We start from the raw sequence: 21,758 nt of genomic DNA, 5'->3' as shown, positions 1-21,758 counted from the left end.
TGGTATATGATGGTACACCTGGTGTATTCCAATGAATGGGATTATGTAGACAATTCTACATGGTAGCATGAGGAATTACCAATAAATCCATCAACACAGAATTATTTATTTGAGCTAATGATTGCTAATGATATTCTTTTAAAAACTCCAAGGATTTGTTTTACTGAGCACACTTACACACACACCAAAAAAGAAAAAAACTATCAAAAATGTGATAAAACATACACAGTCAAGTCAGAATCACAAGGGGTGACTAAACTTGCCTTTGTTTCTAGGCTTTATGTATGCTCCAAACATTTTTATCTACATAAAACTCCAGACCACAAATCTGAGTACAGCAACAAAAATCTTGATTACATTAGCACACCAACACAAATAATTTCTTATTATGTTTGGCTTTAAAGCCAAGCATTTAAACATGGTAATACAAAGACATCCAAGAGGTAAAATTTGAATCAAGAAATTCATATTCCATGGTAAAATGTATTTATAGTAAAAACTTGCTTTAATTTCTTTTACATTTACTGATTTAATTTATGTGTATGAATGTTTTATGTGCATGTATATACATCGTGTACATGCTTGGTGCCAGCAGAGATCAAAAGAAGGGCTGTATCTCCTGCAACTAGGCTATGAATGGTTTGAGCCACCATGTGTGTGGGAACCAAACCCAGTCCTGCAAGAGTAATTAGTGCTATCAATTACTGAGCCGTCTCTACAAACCCCACCACCACCACCACCACCACTCTTTTGAGACAGGGCTCACTATGTAGACCAGGTTGGCCTAAACTCACAGAGCACTGCTTGCCTCTGCCTCTTGAATACCAGGATTAAGCTACAGACCAAACTATAGCTTAAAAGTTGTAAACTGTCAGAATTCTGAAATAAATATGAAGCTGCTTCTGCTCAAGATACACATGCCAAAGACATTTATTGTTGAGATAAATGTATTTATTCTCAAATGCCTTGCTTAGCGATTTCAACACTGCTGGAAACTGGAAAAACATGTCCTGATCTAAATATCTTCATGTCTGAAATAACTGAGGAATGAAATTAACTGACAGAAGATAACAGTTTATTTAGTAATTTATTGTGGTTTTAGAAAGATATGACCTTGGGCAGTCTGTCTTAATCTCCTATTTATGAGCTGCACCTGAGGAAACACAAACAGCTTGGGTAGCTGCAAGACATAAACAACACTCTCCAAGAGGATGGCGGGATGATAAAAGTATGAAAGAGAAAACAGATAGCTACTATGGGAATGCTAACCTGTATGACTTTTCAAGAATTCCTTCCTTGGTCCACTGAGAAGCATAAACTTGGCCCTATAAAGACCTATTTATTGGTCAATGAATGCATATGTGCAGGTTTTCTTAGAATGGACAGTCAATCCAGAAATGTGGCAAACCCCAGATTCCAGGAGCCCCTGGAGCCTCTTAGCACCACTGTGGTATGTAGCTTCAAAAATTAGTTGTCTCCTTAAATGTTGCAAAGCACAGTGTCAGTTGTTATTCATATTTCATAATTGCTGTACTCTGTCATACTCCTAAATCCTCATGATAAATGTGATTTTGAAACTTAAGAAATTCAATTAATGATCCAATATTTATATACTATTTTGTTTTAAAACAGTTAAGAGTTTAGAAGCGCAAATGATTAGTTCTTAAAGAAGGAAAAATTTGAGAATGGCTGGGCGTTAGAACTGAGTACCGTTCGGGATTATTTAGAATACTATGACAACAGCTATAAACATGTATTATTGTCTCAATAATTAATCATAAACAGTGAAAGCAGTAAACAAATTGGTGTTTGGTTTAACAAAATTAATAGGTTTGAAATTTTGCTTCTCCCTTAGCTGATCCAACAAGGTAGCATCTTCCTTTTCATCCTATAATATAGGTAAATATTAATTTCCTCAATACTAAAATGTTAATTACAAAGCAAAAGAATAGTCTCTAGGTCTTATATTCCTAATTCAATATCCTTCACACCAGAGCTCCTAAATGTGTTGTGTTATTGTTTGGTTTGGTTTGGTTGTGTTTGTGTGTGTGTGTGTGTGTGTGTGTGTGTGTGTGTGTGTGTGTGTTTAACAAGACTGGCCTGAAACTTGTGATCTTCCTTCCTAAACCTCCTGAGTACAGGGATTGCATATGGAAACCATCCATCTTGGCGACAATAGTTTCACCGAGTAATGACTACCACTTCTGACTCGGTGTGAAATGTTCCAAAACCATTTCTACAGGACAACAAGTCATCATTCCTGTCATGCTTCCTTGTTTGTGCATTTAGGCTCTCCCTTCCCTTTGTATCAATTCCCAGGGTATAGCAGATCCTGGAAACACATCTGTGTGTGAACAAAGTTGACTCTTTTCAATAAATGTAATAGGTAAATAACACAGGAGTGGGAGTATTAGAAAGGAACCATGGTTGTGCGACAGGTGATTTGGGAGAAGGTTCCAGGAGTCTGTTTTGCTTTGCTGCACTGTCTGGCAATGGAACCCAGACCGACCCAAGCCCATGACGATCTAGGTTCAGCCCCCTTAGTGTTGACCCTACACATGTGAGCCACTTTTCTCAACTGAGTACTGCTTCCCTTCTATAAGAAGAGGTAATTTTACCATTTGCTGTAGTAATTAGAAACTTACACTAGAGCTACTGTTGGTAAAGAAATAACAGCCAGTAATATAATCTATAATGGGATGTGATGCATGGTCGTTTTTTGAGATACAAGCAAGTTCTTATTCCTAATCTGTGCTCAGATGTGATTATGATGTAGTCTTGTTTCCGTCTTCCTCCCTTGCTGTCACAGAGAAGTTTTGTCCATTGTTGCTGCTCTGTGGCTCTATTTCCACTCACCTGAACTATGCCAGGATCTTCTAGCAACGCCATGCTGTGCTGAGAGATCCAGCCTAAGCCCTGATTCTCCACTACTGCCTTCCTCTTTTTCACTTCCCTCACTCATCTCGCTTGTCCTAAAAACAGCTGCCATGTGCAATTTATTTATTCAGTTCTAAAATAATTGACCCTTGCATGCTCTAAAACAAACCTTAGTAGTTAAGGGGACAGAAGAGAAAATAAGAAAGCTCAGGACGATCAAGAAGGGTGGTCCTTTTTCCAAGTTTGTGATAAAGATAAATGCTATTTTTTCAGACAAAAGTAGGAGGAAATGGAAAGATAGAGAAATGGGAGAGATGGAGGGTGGGGTGGGGAGGGGTGGAAACAGGGAGGGATAAAGAGAAAGAAAATGAGTTCTCACAAAAAAGTTATCTCACCAGGCGGTGGTGGCGCACACCTTTAATCTCAGCACTCAGGAGGCAGAGTCAGGCGGATCTCTATGAGTTTGAGGCCAGCCTGGTCTACAGAGCGAGATCCAGGACAGGCACTAAAACTACACAGAGAAACCCTATCTCGGAAACAAAAACAAAAACAAAAACAAAAGGTTATCTCTTACCTCTTGCATTAAAATTCTGTTGCCTTGTATCTATCACATGCATAAAATGCCTAAGAGAATTATCTGTTTTCTCCATTTGCACTGTCTTGATATGTTTCTTGATTTACACCAATAGTAAATGGTCAATAATAATTAATTATCAGAATATTGGTTTCTTTATGTAGAATAAAGTTTTGTTAACTAAAAAAAAATAACAATGTGGTTGTATTTTTAAAATTGTGTTACTGTAGAGTTAAAGAAAACTCAGGCTAAAATTCTGTACTAGTAGACACAAAGCAATAATATTTACTTGACATTCTCTCTCTAAACTTCATTCCTACAAGGCAGACCACAAAGTGCTACATGCTTTAGATGCTCTCGTGTTGCCCAGAAATATCAATCCAATGAAATTTGCTAGATTCCTAAAGGTTAGTCAACTCATTATTTTTTAAATGTAGTCCAATGTATAGAAAATGCTTTTCTTCTTATATTGTGGTCATTGTATAAAAGTAACTATTAACTGGAGATTAAAGACAAGTATTCATACTTATGGGTTAAATACTCATATCAATATTAATATTAAAATTAGTGTAGAATAATACAAAAGATGATACTTGATTAATAAATTTTATGTAAATAAGGGACTGTAATTTTTTTTTCCGGTTTTTCGAGGCAGGGTTTCTCTGTGTAGTTTTGCGCCTTTCCTGGAACTCACTTGGTAGCCCAGGCTGGCCTCGAACTCACAGAGATCCGCCTGGCTCTGCCTCCCGAGTGCTGGGATTAACGGCATGCACCACCACCGCCCAGCTACAGACACCTTTTAGTAAATGTTAAGCCTTTAGCTCTCACAGTCTCTCTGGTGGAAAAACTGGATCCTTTTATAAATTGCCTGCATCTAGAGGTCACCAATATGATTCCATCAGATTTCACTGGATGACCTTGAGAATTCTTAAAATAAAACAGTCCATCTATAACCAACTGAAAGTGATACAGCTTATAGTAAGTTCACCCAGAACAGGCAATTTCGCTTTACATCTTGAAATTGGTGAGATAACAGTTTATCCACAGTGACTATTTGTGGTTATCTGACAAACACAGGTAAAAGGTTTGGGGAATTTTCTCGATAATGTAAAGAAAGAGTGGGAGCATCGTGTGGGTGGGTGACAGAGAAGCAGCTAACTTTGTGCCCATGCTTGGTTACAAGACACTGGAAAGGTCATGAGTCACAAGACCTCGCTCGCCACTGTGCTACTGTGAGAAAATAGACGTAAAAGTTTATTCTCCTTCTTTCTCAAGCCTGAAATCCACTCTTTCCTCCTTTGGTTACAGTTTAGAGATGATCTGCTTGCCATCTCATACACAGTGTCCAAGTGAAGCCACATGCTATAACTCTGACATTGATATAGTTTGTATACTTCTGTTTCTATAATAATACTTTCTACATCACAATTTTAGTATATGAAGTACTCATTTAGAAAAAAATTAACAACATTCTACTCAACAAAAAAAGAATTATACCCATCTGAAAGAAGTCTTTAAAAAATGAAAAGTTAACAATTATATTAAGTGTGTCCAGACTCTCTAAGGGGGATAAAGGAAGTGTAAGACAGAGTTTGTATAGCTAAAGAGTATATGAATTTTTTTTTTTTTTTTTGGTTTTTCGAGACAGGGTTTCTCTGTGTAGCTTTGCGCCTTTCCTGGAACTCACTTGGTAGCCCAGGCTGGCCTCGAACTCACAGAGATCCGCCTGGCTCTGCCTCCCGAGTGCTGGGATTAAAGGCATGCGCCACCACCGCCCGGCTGAATTTTTTTAAATGAGAAAACAAATGCAATTCTCAAATTTGCTGCTTCAACTATTAATTCTGTCCGATAACATTCATGGAGTTTACTCAAGCTCAAACTTACAATTCAATCTTCTGTGTCTTTAAAGCACACACTATGAGTTTTCAGTATTGTCTGGCACATGGAAGGAAGCCACAGAGAAGTGTGACTATTCACTGACATCTAAAGTTCACAGTGTAACAGCCCTGGCAGGGAAAAGATTTTCTAAAGAAATTGACATGTACTCTACTTTTGGAAAGTGTATTAGTGAAATAAAAGATCCCAAAGAATTAAAATTTCCCTCTGTATACCATGCTGGGGGAGAGAAGGGATAAATCCATGGGCGCCAGCCTGAGGGACTTGCATCAGAGGAAGAGACTCCACACTGTTCTACACTTGCATATTTGTCTTGTGTTTCATCTTTTCTATAAAATTATCAAACACCTATAGCAGCATTTCTCAACCTATGAGTCGTGACCCCTTTGGGGGTCACATAGACATCCTGCACATTGGATATTGACATTATGATTCACAACAATAACAGAGTTACAGTTATGAAGTAGCAACAAAAAAAAATATGGTTGAGATCACCACAGCATGAAGAACTGTGTTAAAGCATTAGGTTGCAACATTAGGAAGGGTGAGAACCACTGGTCTACAAGAAAAGGCAGAGAAAAACTAGTTTTCCCTCTTCTGTGCTTGACCAAACTGCAGATAAATCCAGTTCCTTTCAATTTATTTCCCAGTTTCTTTTAGGAAGCTGTAGGCGTATCAGCCTATGTGCCTTATTGAACCTAAATGACAATAGAGACCCAATGACTTGTTTTTATACTTTCTACAATAAGGAATAAAACTGTAAGGATATGGGCTGGGGAAGTGGCTCAGCAGACAAGACAGCTCACAACCATCTGTAGTAACTCCAGTTCTAGGGGATCTGACACTCTCCCTCTTCAGGCCTCTGGCGCCACCAGCCACACATTTGGTTGCACATGCACACAGGCAAAATACTTATACATATAAAACGAAAATAAATAAATCCCTAAGGTGCACACCGCAAGAACATATTACAAGTGCACTAAGAAATGGGAGTACTTACTACTTCAGTTTAGGTGAATGCCACCAGTGGCTGCAGGTGGGGGGTACACATCTGCTGTCTCCCACCCTGAGACTGTAATGCTGTACAGTGCTTCTGCCTGGCCTTACACCTTCTCTCCTGTATCTTCAGTCCCTGCTTCAATCTCTGTCCCACAGTGACTGTTCTATAGATATGTGTGATCTGGATTTGGGATGCTTTTTCAGGTGTTTAAGGGGGTGACTTCAGACATTGTTATTGCTTTTCAATCACCTTGGCTTAAGTTGGTTGTGCTCATGCCTCAGGAAATAGCATTAGTCCAAATGGTATATTTATCCCCTTTCTTTTTGGGGAAAACCTCAAATAAATAATGATAGCTTAAATAGAATCCTTGTGCCATATATTTATTTTCAGTTGCACACTATGTTGTGATTTAAAAATATATGCTAACCTAGTAGAATCATTGTGATTCTTTATGAGTTTATTACATTTGAAGAGAAGAAAGGCCTAATTGAAAGAATGTATTTCTTTTATGTTAGAGCAATTAATAAAATTCTAAATAATTTACAGAATAAGTGGTGTGTTGTAGAAGATGAAAAGATATTTTGCAAATAATCTATGTCTTATGTTCATACAACCCATCCTTTATTTATACATAAAATACTTGTTAATTCTTCCATGATAAATGTGTAATATGTGTAATTATAAATTTTAAACTTTCTTTAAAATTACTGAAAATAGTTTGTTTACTAAAAATATAGTTTTTATCACACAGCTTTAAATGGGTTATCTCTATCACATCCCTCCCCTTAGAACTCAGGGAACCCCATGAAAGAAGAGGCAGAAAGAGTGTAAGAGCCAGAAGGATTGGAGGACACCAGGAGAACAAGGCCCTGTGAATCAAATAAGCAAAGCTCATATGAACTCATAGAAACTGAAGCTGCAAGCACAGGGCCCATGTGGGTCTTCACCTGGTCCTCTGTGTATATATTACAGCTTTCAGCTTAGTGTTTTTATGGGATTCCTGAGTGTGTGAATGAGTGTGTCTCTGATTCTTGTGCCTGCTCTTGAGGCTCTTTTCCTTCTGTTGGGTTGCCTTGTCCAGTCTTGAAGTGATGGTTTTTGTTTTATCTTATTATATTTCATTTTGTCATGTTTGATTGTTAGCTCGTAGAAGCCTGTTCTTTCCTAATGAGAGATAGAAAGGGTGTGGATCTGGAGGGAAGAGAAGATAGGGAGAAACTGAGAGGAATATGGTGGAACTGTAATCAGGATCCATTATATAAAAAATAATCTATTTTCAATAAAAGGGGAAAAATTAAATGTCAAAAAATATGGTTTTGTGACATAACTATGTCACAAGTTGTCTCAATTGTCATAAGTTGAAAGTGAACACTTATTGTGTCAGTCCTTATATTTAAAAATGGAAACTGGGATACACAGCATATGACATGTTTAACAACTGTTGATGTCATATTTTTACAAATTATGAGTGAGATGAATTGCTACATCAATATTTAAAAAGTCTTATATAATTAGAGACCAAATACAGAATGGTTTAATGAAAATATAGCAAGTGTCAGAATCAATAAAACACTCACATGATTGCCTTATTATTGATTGATCTTATCAATGAGACTACACTGTTATGTGAGCCAAGGGATCCTCATTGGTCTAAGGTCAGTTTGTTTATGTAGATGGTCTCAGATGTTTGGTTGATCTGATTTCACACTTCTGGGCTCTTCTATACTGGAATTTAAGGTCAACCAGAAAATACAGAGTAAAGTTCATCTATGAATAAACTCCTTATACATTCAAACTTAATAATTTCTTAAATCTCCAATCCAACTCCATATTAATTATCAGAAAAATGCATTTTCTCATACTATTGTTGTTAAAGTTACACATATTCTTAACATTATTTAATATTTATCCAACTAATAGATATGTATTATTACATAAACACTTGAGTTCAGCAACAGAACTGATGAGTATGTTTTAGTGTTAAGAGAGCCTATTGTAGTCTGGTGTGGTGGCGCATGCCTTTAATCCCAACACTCCAGAAGCAGAGGCAGGGGGGTCTCTGTGAGTTCAAGGCCAGTCTAGACTACAGAGTAAGTTCCAGGTCAGAGAAACCCTATCTTGAAAAACCAAAAACCAAAACAGACAAGAGAAAGAGAGCCTATTGTATCTATACCACAAATTAGGAAAGGAGAGAAGGAAATGAAGGGAGGGAGAGAGGGAAGGGGATGGAGGGAGAAAGGAAGGAAGGATGGACAAAATTAATCTCTTGGAAGTAAAGAAGAATATAATGACAATTAAGCTCAGTTTGAAAGACTGAAAATTTTTCAAGTAAAATAAATAAAATAGGGAGTAGATTTGGATGAGAAAGGAGGTGGGGAGGAACTAAAAGTAGAGGGAGGGGAAAGTATATTCAGATTATATTGTATGAGAAAAGAAACTATGTTTAATAAAAGGGGGATAAAGAAATAAATAGTCACAAAAGAAGAAAGCAGGAAAAGGTGATTGAAAGACAGGGGGGAATGGTTTTCTAAATTCACCCAGATAATAGTGTCTCTGCAATGAATAATGAGGAAGGAAAAAAGAGAAAATCATGTAAATCATTGATTTGAAATAATGAATTTCATGAGTGAAAATGTTTGCTGCATTCTTAGACTACAGGACACACAATTCTGAAAATTTAGGATCCTGGAGGCAAACAGAAGATTCTACAAGCTTCCAGGAATCAAAAAGAAAAACAAACATATTGGGCAAGAATTATAAAAAATCAAAATAGCTTTATACTAGTATTCAACCATATCACCAAATATTAAATAAAATGAAAGTGCTTTCATACGTGGATATATAAAAATCTTAAAAGGTTTTTCAATAATTTTTGACAAGTTATTCTTGTTTACTTGAACAAGAAAGCCAGCCAGCGATGCTCATGGTATTGTGTTCTCTCATTGCAAGCCCAGGTTTAGTCATGGGATCTCAATGAACTCATGAAGCTTGCACACTGAGATAATTTACAATTCAGAGAATTATGACAATAACAGTTATCAAACTCATGAGTTACACTCATGAGATAGTATGCAAACACCAGTAATCTCATCTTGCCTAACATATTTAATGAGTGAAACAATGCCTCATTTTTAGAAATACTTTCCACAATTAGTTTTATGGAAGCCAAGAACCCAAAGTTCTATCAAATTCAGAACAAAGAAGAGATAATGCCTACAGTTCTTTAAAAGCTTAAAGGCAATTTATGTTGTGGATGGAACGAAGGAACAGGATGACTGAAGGGACAGAACCTCTGATTTCCAAGGCATGTGTGGAAAAGCTTAGCTGGGCAAAGCTGGCTCCTCTTCCACTCTGCACATCAACTTGCAAATGACTCAATGACAAATAACTAAATAACTTAATTCGTGTTGACTGACCACCTATTGAGTCTAAAGTGTTCACACTGAAGCCATGAGAGGAGAGCGGCTTACATTGTCAAGAATACACTCTATAGACACTATTTTTGAGCTACATACTAATCCACATTGTTTAGGGCTCATGGGAGATATGGTTCTATTTTTCCATCTCTCTCTGTCTGAGGCTTGGATTATGTCCAGTTTCCACCAACCCGTTTTTTCCTTCTAGAATGCCAATTATAGCTTTTATTTTGTTCAGGGGGAAAGCAACAGATAAAGGAAATTTGCAACACTTGAAAATCACATCAATGGCAAGGGACTAAGAAAGGAATTTTCTGTCAGAAACAATTTAGGGGAAGGAGTTACAAACACTTTTCAATTTAAATATAAAACCAGAGTGGGAGATGGACCTGAAGTTAAACAGCTCTAGTTTAGAACTTTGAAAAACAGGCATATAATCAATACCACCATGGGTATGTTTTCAATATGTTTTGATTTGGCATAATGAAGTATTGGCTTTCTTCTTTCTTAAATATTAAATGAAATTATGACCATATAAATGTGTATCTAAGCATGAGCCACATGGCTTAATTTCTCCAAACAAAGCAATGTAATTAGCAAGTTGGTGAAGTGGAAATATATAAAAGATTAAAACATCCGAAAAATGAACAAATAATTTAATTGTAGGTAGTATTCAACAAGAGTTCAAAAAATCGCCATACCAGAAATTAAAACTGCAAATGCATTGTATTATTAATACTATATAAAAAAATCAATAAGTACAGTTCAAAATTATCTCAAAAGTCACTGTTACCTCATTTGTGCAGTAGCAGAGTTTGCACTACTAAGTGTGAGCCAAACCCTATAATATCTATTTTAAATGTTCACTGTTTATTTATATGGGTGTATAAATATTCTTAAGAACAAGGTATGTTTAAAAGTAAAATTCAGTAAAGAAAAGCTTTCCTCCATCACTCTAGAGAAACTCACATTTGGAAGTAAACACTGTCTACCCAACCCCAGCAGCATCATGGAACTTGACAAGGCCTGATTGAGTTAACACCTGACCCTCGTCAAACACATATTAATAAAATTAAATGTAAAGTCGAGTTCATTGACAAACCACCTAGGGTATAGTAAAAACTCTCCTGGCCAATAGATAGAGTCCTGGGCACTTTGAAGTTTTAAAATAAACATTTATATCTTCATAAAATACAATGAATTGAGCAAAAAAGAGAGGCACAGACAGGCTTGATTTCACTCAAAATCATCTGTCTTTTAATGCTATTTCATTAAATAGTGGTTTAACACTTCTGGGGGTATTTTTCCGATGTGGAGCCTCTTCAAGTCTTTCGTATCTTTTTGAAACATCCTCTTGGACCTATTATTACCCTAGAGAAGCTTCTCTCACATCAGTGCCATGGGGAGCCAACTGCCACACCCCTGTAGCACATTAAAGCAAGCAAGAAACGATATAATCCATCTCTTTTCATGGTGGTTGTGTTTTATAATTTCACCCAATCTCAACTTAAAAAAACCTTTAACAAAAGTATATAAAGAAACACAAATATATTTTGATAATATATTTTAAATAATTGATTATATTCTTCACCTCAGTTAGACTGTGGTTGTATTGGACTATCTAGACAAAGAAAACGTAAGGGAGTAGAAAAACAACAGAACTATTGGTCATGTGATTCCCACCAAACAGAACAACAAAACACTCCAAACTTCAACTCCCTATATACACACAGACACACAGGCAGGCTCACTTGGCTCACAGGCTCACACATACGCTAAAAGCATCCTGCTTTGCTGTGCTGTGGGGCACTTTCAGGTGCTAAGGGACACCCACACCTAAACAACACACACATAAAGTACATGCTAGCATCTTTATCTGTGCCAAAGTATGTTGCTTTTAGGACTGTAAAGAGAGCTGAGGAATATATTGTTGAAATTCATGGAGTGATGCTTTTTAATAGAGCCTTTTCTTGTATTTTTGATTGTGAGCCTAGCCTTGAATGGCTGAGCCATCTCTCCAGTCCACAGAGCTTTTTCTTAATGAGACAAATGACTCAGAGATATGAATGACTTGAAGAAGGTCCAGATCTGAAAAATAGCCCTGAAGTATTTAAAGCAATATTTAATGAAATAGCGTTAAAAGACAGATGGTTTTGGACCAAATCAGGCCTGTCCGTGCCTCTGTCTTCTTAAATGCAGCAAAATACACAGATGTTAAGCATACAATTTGACGAATCTGAACAAATGAATACAATCATGATAGAGAAATACCAATCAAGACAGAATTTGCCTCTCCTCAGCAATGTTTGGGAGACGCAGTCCCATTCATGCACTGGAGCCTATTCATTCTTTCTCGGTGCTTTTACTCCATTTTGTGAATACACCAAACCCCTCCACGCTGTATAAGCCTATTAATAGATCTGTACTCATGTCAAGCTGGAAGCTGAGATGGATTAATCTGTGATTCACATTCTAGTTGAAATCTTTTTGTAAGCACAGGCTTGTTATGTCTCTTGAATGATGCCTAAGTCTAAAGAACTTCTAATAGGCACATTATTTCATTTCGGGGGGAGGGGCAGGGATGCCGAACACTGTCCCAAAACAATCAAACCATGTCACAGTACAGCTAGCAATCAGCAAGAGTGCCATTCATGGGACTAACGTTGGTGTTGTCATTCTGATTAAAGTTTGCTCTTCTAATCTATATCACTAGAAATGGTACTCCGCTGCCATTGACTATTGAATACTTTCTCATATTTTTGTCAATCATACAGCTATTTAAGTAACAGTTCCATTTTTATTTCTATATTATTGGACATGCTTAGAGAATTAACATACGTTTTAATTTTACTTTTCATTTTATTTCTTTGTGTGTGGCGTATTGTGTGTGCATATTCCTGGGCATGTGTGTACATGTGTGTACAGGTATGTGGAGGCCAGAGGTGAACATCTAGTGTTTTCCTCAATTGCTCTTCACCTGTTTTTGGAAAGGATTGCTCAGTGACCTAGGAATTGACCTTTCTGCCATACTGTCTGGCCAGCTAGCTCCTGCATCCTCTTGTCTCTGCCTCCCTAGTGTGGGATTGATTGCAGGTGAGTGCTGTTGCTCCTGGCTTGTTACAAAGGCTCTGGAGAGCAAAGTCAACGCCCTGTGCATGTGCAGCAACATTTTACCAATGAAGCCATCTCCCCAACCTACTTTCTGTTTTCTTAGTGATAATTTATGACCAGAAAATTTTCATTATGATGAAGCCCAATGATCTATTTTTAAATGGTTATTTCATCCTGAATCATGAAGGCAATTTTGTGTTTTTGTTTAAGAGGTGTGATGCTTTGAGCATTCCATTTAGTACTCTAATCTATCTCTAAGCAACATACACATACAGTGGGAAGCAATGGTTGAAGTGCATTTCTTTCTCTGTATGCTTGTCCAGCTGTTTCAGCATCATTTGTTGAGAGCATCTGCTTTGATGCATGCAAGTTCCTTTCCTTCTGAACCATTATAATTCTGTCAGGTTATTTCGGAACTCCATGCTGCTTTATTGCTGCATCTGTCTATTTTTTTTTTTCCTGCTGTCTTGATTATTGTGATTTCATTCTAAATTCTGAAAATAGACAAGAAAAATCTTCTAACTTTTTCAAGACTATTTTGATATTCTAGATTGCTCACATTCCCACAGACCAATTAAGAGCAGTTTATTAATTTACATCTCTTTGAAGCCTTTGAATATTTCGATTTTGATATTGACTCTATAAGTGAACTCAAAGAAGATTGCCATCTTAAGAGGGTTGGGCTCTCTAAGTCTTAAACTTGACACACCCATTCAACTGTTCAAGTCTTCATTTTCACTATTCTTTATAATTCTTACAACTTTTATTCTTCCTTTTATTGATTTTATGGACTCTCTTGGGAAACTTTATACATACTTACATTATCCAAAATTAAAATGTTTTACTTCCCTTTTAATAGTTATGCCTTTTATTTCTTTTGGGTCATTTTCTGGCTTAGATTACCAGTACAATATTGAGTAGACAGTGTTCATAGTTAGCCTCATTTTCTTTCTTATCTCATAAGGAAATCACTCAATATTTCACCTTCTGGCTTTATCTTCTGATATAATGTATCGACGGACTATATATAAACATATATGTAAACATACGGATTATATGTAAACATGCTGGTATATTTACTTAATATACTAAAAGTTTGAATTTATTGTTTTTAATTCTCTTTCCCCCTCTGTCTCTCCCTCTGAGTGTGTATGTGTGTGTGTGTGTGTGTGTGTGTGTGTGTGTTTGTGTGTGTGTATGTGTGATGAGTAAAGGCAAAGGTGCCATGGAGGCCAGGATCCCCTGAAGCTGGAGCTACAAGGTGTTGTGAGCAGCCTGACAGAGGTGCTGGAACTGTACTCCCTGCAAGAGTGTCACGTTTCCTTAACCGTTGCGCCAACCTTCCACCCCGCAAACTCTCGAGCTTTGATTATGTTATAGTTCTTATTTTCTTACTTTGAAGAATCTCTATTTTCACTCATATAAAATAAATATATCTATTCTAACCATATTTTGATACTGAAATGCTGGCTTGACTTAATTCATTATTTTAAAGATTCTGTTTGTCATCTGTTTTTCATCGTGTGAGAGGAGGAGGCGGCGGCCGTCGCTTGAGTCATTGTCTTACCGACTGTAGTATATGGTTTCCTCTGACTGCTTTCAATAATTTTCTTTATCTGTGGTTTTTAACGGCTTAACTTGATGTGACTAGGTATATCGCCTTAGAGTCGATTTCTATTGATTTGGCTATGACTATGCAAAGTTTTCTTTCATTTAGACATTGTGTGAGTCTGTATAGCTGCATTCTTTAAAGGATGTCGAGTTTTGTTTAAGTTGAGAATTAAATGCCTTGTGGTTCTCAATTCTCTCAGAATGTTTTTATAATTGTAATTTCTTAGGATTAATCTACTTCAACTCATTGTTAGTTCTAGGACATGGTCCTACCTTAGTCATCCTTTCTCCCAAGAGGTCACTTTTCTGAGATTCTAACTGAACATAAAGTAATCATCAAAGTTTCTCCACTCTGCCCGAGTAACAACATCCAGTTGGGCATCCCGGCTGACCAGCACCTGGACCAGGGAATGAGCCGGAGAGGCTCAAGATGTATCATCTGACCTCATTCATGCTGCCACGGGCCTTGGCCCAGGCCACGCGCACAGGACGTCTCAATGGCCAAAGCCTCCATAACAGTGCAGTGGCAGCCACCTATAAATGTGTGAAGTCCATGACTGACCATGCAGTTCGGACTTTGATGTGGACAGAACTCATCCAAGTACTGGGCATAACCCTGAGCTACCTCTTTCAGGACCCTGCCACCATCAACTACCCGTTTAAGAAGGGCCCACTGAGTCCATGCTTCCATGGGGAACATGCCTTGTGCCGTTACCCATCTCGAGAGGAATGCTACATTGCCTGTAATCTCTGTCTGTCCTGCACAAGCCGTCACCGTCAAGGCTGAGTCAAAGCCGATGGCATTCGCCAGACTACCTGCTACGACATCGACATGACCAAGTGTGTCTACTGCGGTTTCTGCTAGAAGGCCCGCCTTGTTGATACCATTGGGGGGCCCCAACTTTGAGTTCTCCACCGAGACACATGAGGAGTTGCTGTACAACAAGGAGAAGGGGCTGAAGAATGAGGACAAGTGGGAGGCCGAGATCTCCGCCAGCATTCAGGCTGACTACCTGGCACCTTGGCTCAGTCCTGGGGCCCCCACTGCCCATAAAGAAGCCATGATTCCCATCACCACCACCCTACCCCCAAAAAAGAACATCCAGTTTGGGAGCTGAGCTTCTTAGGAAAGTGGCCCCAGTCACTGGGTGTTAGTTTCGATGTTTTTGTTGTTATTATTTAACAGAGGTTCCTACTGTGTATCCCATGATGTCAGGATCTACTGGCAATCCTTGAAGCTCTGCCTTCTGAGTACTAGCTTGGCCTTGCTAACATTGAATGTGTAAGTCTAGAATTAGTCCATTACAGCTGAAAGAGCAAATCACCCATTTATATAAACTTTAAATATAAAAGCTAAAATAATGTAAACTAACTAGAAGTACTGTTTCCCACACTCATTCTTTGCTGTAAAACTGAAAAGAATTTAATTTCTTGCTTATACCAGGCACAGAAATCTTGACAATAAGCATCACTAAATCCACTCCTTGGCCGTAGATAACAGAGTCTTAGGAAAATTTTAAAGCAAAAGTTAAAATAAAATAATGAAAATGTAGTAGGCCCTCCTAATTTTCTTTCCCCGAAGGCAAATAAAAAAAAAAAAATTTTGAGGTTGGGCCTGTCAGTGTAGAGTATTTGTGCTGCATGTGTGAGGGCCTGATTTTGACTATTCTAACATTATAAAAACAAAGTGACTAAAATAAACTAACAAGTAAAGACAAATTTGCATTGCTTCATTATACTGTGTAAAGAGATCTGTTTATTTCTCTCCAATATTACTAAATAAAATATTTAATTTTTTTTAATTTGTGTGTGCACATTTTTTTTTGGGTGTGTGTGTGTGTGTGTGTGTGTGTGTGTGTGTGTGTGTGTGTGTTCCATGTAGAGGCAGAACAATTCATGGTAAGCAATTCTCTTCTTCTACCCTGTGGGTTCTGGAACTCAAACCCAGGTCATCTTAAAGTCTTGAAGGCAGGTGCCTTTACTCACTGGGCCATCTTATTGGCAGCCCAAGGTATGTATTTTTCTTTGTTTACGACACAGTGTCTCATGCATCACATACTGTCTTTGAACTTGGTATGTAGCTGAGAATAACCTTGAACTTCTGATTCTCCTGCCCCCACCAGCTGTGCACACCACAGCAGTTTATGTGTTGCTGAGGACCAAAGTCAGGGCTTCATGTGAGCTGTGTAAGCACTTGACCGGTGGGTCTTCAGCCTCGGCCCAAGATAAATTATTTATAGGTAAATAATTAAATCTTAAAGTATACTGGCTCTCTTATTCCGCTGCTTGGAAGAAACATAAAACTTTTTCAAATAGTTTCTTTTAAATATTTAACCTTTGTAAAACTAGATAAACTAAACTACTCTTTAAGTCAGTAAATTTAACCAACTAAATTACTAACAGTTTATCTCTATATTGTCAATTGGAGCTAAGTCTTCAAATTCTTGCATGGTGTATCAATCATTTAATTTGCTTGTACTTTTCTTTTTGCCCCCAATTCAGAGTTACATTGTCTTCTGAATGAGTTGAATTCTTAGAAGCTGGATTTCACAAGGATTAGGCTACCTTTATTTCTAAAGAGCTAGATGATCAGTAAACACAAACACTCAGGAAAAGATTAAGCTAAGGTCTATAATAAACAAGTTGCTAATTTGAAAAAAACTGATAGATTTGTTAGAGAGTATTGCTGTTAGTATTCCAGTGTTAATAACTGAACGTCAGAAGTAAATCTAAGTCTAATTTCTACTTTGTAGAGGTTTTAGTCTTAGAAAAACTTAACAGTTAGGCAATTTATAAAGTAAGGTTTTGTGTAAATATTTCATTCAACATTCTGGAAGAACTTCATTCTCATTCTGAAACTTTTTATCTGGTATGATATCCTTTTCAGATACAACCTTTGACACCACCCAGTGTTCCCTTACTAAATACACAGTGAATAAATGAAGAAGGCTTTTCCAAAATTCCTGAGCCGAGAGTCAGATGTAGGGCTGCCTGATCCAATGTGTATGCTCTTGCTACGTGTCCTTAAAAAAACAAACAAAAAAAAAAAAAAACAGAATAATGAATTATCTAAGTAATTTTAAATTTTAAACAGTGAAATTTTAATTAAAAAGAAATTTTCTTAAGTTATAATTTGTTATCATGGTTTCCCAAGATAAGTCTGCTTCGGCTGCACGCATGTTTGTGAACAGCGCATGCGCTGAGGAAACTCCAGCCTGTGACTGTTTCTATTAACCTGCCTTTTTAGTTTGGAGGCATTGCTTCACGTTTAATGTGCTTCCTGCCCACTCTCTGGATAAAACTTTGGATTATTTATCTTAACACAGCATGGGCATAAATACTGATTATTCTGTCTTCTGGGTTGAGTTGTTTCTCCCAATAAGATTTTAGACTCCTACGAGAGAATATGGGTTTGGAGATGGCCTGCTCATGACTCCTGGTCTCCTGTGCCAACTGTGAAACCGCTATTAGACTCCATCAGTCTTAGTCGGAATTGGTTAATCAAATGGAAAAAGTGCCAACAATAGTTTCCTGGGACATCAGGAAAATAAAATTTTAAGAAAAAAATGCAATTATTATAGGAAAGATGTCATATTATGAAAGTATACAGTTTTGTAATTGGACTATGGGTCTTTGATACATTTTGATGGTATATATATGAGCTAGAATTTATTTTAATTTTTAATGGACCTTTTACTTGAGCAGGACCTCCAAAACAGGTCACAGCAAACCATTAAAATTTAATGTGTATTTAATAAATAGAAAGCCAATATTTTTTGCTTTTTTCCATATACATTCTGCAAGTTTCCTTTCTTGATCCTTTAAATCTAGTATCTTTAATTTTTGCCACAGTTCTCTTGAATGCCCACAAAATAGTCCTTAAGAGTTTGTATAAATAAAATAGTCAAAGAAATACTTATGTAGACAAAAAGTCTTAATGGTGATCAACACCAACCAAATATTTTCTAAAAGACTTAAATGTTTATCTAAAATGTGCACTTTGAAATATTGACTTTGTCACATTTAATTCAAGTTTATTTCAAAGGCAAAAAATGACACCTTGTATATATATCACATAGCTTCAGTTTAATTCACCATGTACATGACTGTCAGTTGTATTTATTATTTCCTATACACATGAAAACCCATAAACAAATTCTATTCTGCAAGTTATTTGCAGCATAGTAAAATTTTAAATCCCCCAGAGGACATTCACCAAATTTTATGGCTAATATCTTTACACTGCACTTGCACATAATAAGAAACAGAGCTGTCATATTTCGTTCAACGGACTTTTATAATGAGATTTATATTTTTGCCAAGAAGTCTGAGTTTCACAACAGATATGCTGAGACAATAGAAGACAAACACGAAACTTTATGCACATTCCAAGGTAGGATTTTTCCATACAATTTACTTGCTATCTCCAAGTAAATAGTGAAAATTCACCTAAACTTTAACGTGAGTTTGTAGAACAATTCTTATAAGACAATTATGCTGTGAATCGTTTGGTGTAAGCAGCTCATTAGAAGGTAGGTTGTATTAATGAATTGGAGAGATATTAATTTGCATAAATTCCCTTACTGTGAAATGTCTACTACTACTTTACCGTGGTTTTTATTACTATGCAAAGTCTTGAGTAATAACAACTATTGATTTTACTATTACTTACAAAGTCACTTAGGTTCATCTTGGTTAAATATGAGGTTAAACTACCATAAAAATATTACAGGAATCCTTCCCAGGGAACATAGAGAAGCAAGAATTGATTCCTTTCATGCAAGGGACAAGACTATGGTACTCTGCCCTCTGTGGTATGGAAATTATGCTCTGCCCCTCTGGACTCCATTTAACAAATCCACCCTGTCAGTCTTCTTGGAAAACATATTAACCCATTAGGCAGCTGTTTTACTCTTCGTTTGTATATTGATACAGAATAAGCTGCCTAGGACAAGAACACCAAATCCCCTTCTCACTGACGTTCACCCTTACTCATTGTCTCTTGCTAAGAGAATCAGAGGTAGTAGTGGTGTCCCATAAAACACAGTTTCAGAATTCCTGGAGCATTGGAATTCTACGGGAAAAAGCAAGGGATATTTTGAAATATAAGTCTCTCTCAGTGAAGAATTGTCTTGGGCCTCACACAGCCTTTGGATGTCTCAGCAGATTAAACCCCATAAATATAAATTGCTCAGACTTCAGCCTTCAATAGCAATAAAGAGATTTTATGGAAGCTAACCTGGAAGTTCAACAGGAAAAGAAACACTGAAGTGAAGCAAAGGCATTGTCTTTGGTTTTCGGTGACTTTCTCCTCCCTATTTTCAATGAACAGTTTAGATTCTGTACGCTGACAATAAGTAACTTAAAAAGGACTTCAGCTATTAATCTGGTCATTCTTACTTGCTGGTGGGTTATTTTTATTTTATGGTCCTGATTACATCATTAGAGAGAAAATGTCACTCAAAACAGTTTAGACCAGACAGCAGCCTGGGGGCTGGGGATGGCATTGTTTACACCCTCATTTCGGAAACTCTACCGCTCACGCATCTCTTTAGTAGCAGCTCAGCTCCTTTGGCATTTATCTCTTTTCATTAAACTTGCACGATGTACGCTAATTGCTCACCTCTTTCTGTTGCCATGTGTAACTGACTCAATTTGTGCTTATTTATTTTCATGTCAATTATATATTCAAATATTTGTGACTGCTCTTTTTTTAATCCTTCTTTAAATACATGGTAACTTCATATTTATGGAGCATAAGTGCAGTGTTGTAATACATGGGTACCTGTGTACAATAAATCACATAACAATAAACAGGATATTTTGCATAATTTTCCCTTTGCAATAAGAACAGGAGCTAAAGCCGGGCAGTGGTGGCGCACGCCTTTAATCCCAGCACTCGGGAGGCAGAGGCAGGCGAATCTCTGTGAGTTTGAGGCCAACCTGGGCTACCAAGTGAGTTCCAGGAGAGGCGCAAAGCTACACAGAGAAACCCTGTCTCGAAAAAACCAAAAAAAAAAAAAAAAACAGGAGCTAGAAGCTTATAAAGTAGGAGAGAGACCCCAGTGTCCTTGGTGGAGGTCAGGAATGCCAGAAGACAGGTCTGTTTCCTGTTTCTTTGTTATCTGGCTGATAACTGCCTAGAGGCCATATGTCACTACAGGACTGAGACTGAGAGATGGAACATGGACACCTGGCTATTTCACATGGCCTCACCCACTCATTCCCTTCCCAATACCTCCCCCCAGTCTCTGCCTTAAATCCTTTAAAAGTCTCCCAAACTTGCAGCTGCATGGTTCTGTATTTCCTGGGACTCTTGGGTACAGGAGTTCTTCTCTCTCCCTCCTATACACACACACACACACACTCATGTAGAGGTCAGAGGACAACTTTGTGGAGCCCGTTCTCTCCTTCCGCCATGTGGGTCCCAGATGGAACTAAGGTTATAAGGCATAATAGCAAGCACCCTTACATGCTGAGGCACCTCCCCAGCCCAATGGTAGGTTTCTAAGGAAATAAATGTTGAAACTACATCTTAATATCCTAAAAGTAAAACGTCACTTCAAAATTTCCCAATGGATTCCCTGGTAAATCACAGGGCTTCTGTGTTTTTCATCTGGACCAGAGCACTCTCAGAGAAAGAACTGTTATTTATATACCAGTTAATTTGGGTAAGGATGATAAATGCTTCCAACATAAATAGTTAGAATTTTATGAAATTATTTTTTTTATTTTTTTAAGAACTATTTACTTTATCAAAACTACTGGTATATTTACACTTCCCTGCACAAGGTCAAAGTTTTTACTTAATCCAGAACCTTCTTTGTGTATACTTCCGTAGCATTGCCTGTAAAATGCTGTTTGTTGCCCAGTTTCCTGGAAGACCACCGGAATAGAAGAATAAACACCTGCAAACATCTGGCTGACTCCTAGTTTCTGGTTGACCAGTTGCTATGACTTTGTTATAATCACTCAGTCGCCAAGAGAATGCAAATTTGTAAACAAAACGAAAACACTACAACCCAGCTCCTGCAGTTTATTTCCTGTTTTCTCTTAGCAACAGCACCCACAGTGTAGTTGATTGGCACACCACACATAATTCAATATAGTCATACTGCTCATAAACCAAATTAGATTCAGCTACCAGACAGTAAATGGCATCACAATAAGAAAAAGGGAGTGCCTGTTTATTTGGTTTGCTTCTGTGGCATCAGTATTGAAAAACGGATGCTCCCTGGTGTACTCATGGTTAAGACTCAGCAGCTTGCCTGGA

The 21,758-nt window shown here is 37.4% G+C and overlaps 1 protein-coding gene and 1 pseudogene across 2 annotated transcripts in view; one reads left to right on the top strand and one right to left on the bottom strand.

The window, feature by feature from the left end:
- Bmp5 (bone morphogenetic protein 5) overlaps positions 1-21,758 on the bottom strand; it is a 121,879-nt gene that overhangs the window by 76,846 nt on the left and 23,275 nt on the right. The gene's annotated exons all lie outside the window — the stretch shown is intronic.
- LOC131914591 (NADH dehydrogenase [ubiquinone] iron-sulfur protein 8, mitochondrial-like) lies at positions 14,916-15,603 on the top strand (annotated as a pseudogene).

The sequence above is a fragment of the Peromyscus eremicus genome, chromosome 7, assembly GCF_949786415.1.
Source record: "Peromyscus eremicus chromosome 7, PerEre_H2_v1, whole genome shotgun sequence".
Classification (NCBI taxonomy): domain Eukaryota; kingdom Metazoa; phylum Chordata; class Mammalia; order Rodentia; family Cricetidae; genus Peromyscus; species Peromyscus eremicus.
Note: the sequence above shows the minus strand (reverse complement) of the source record. Positions and strands in the feature narration are given on the sequence as shown.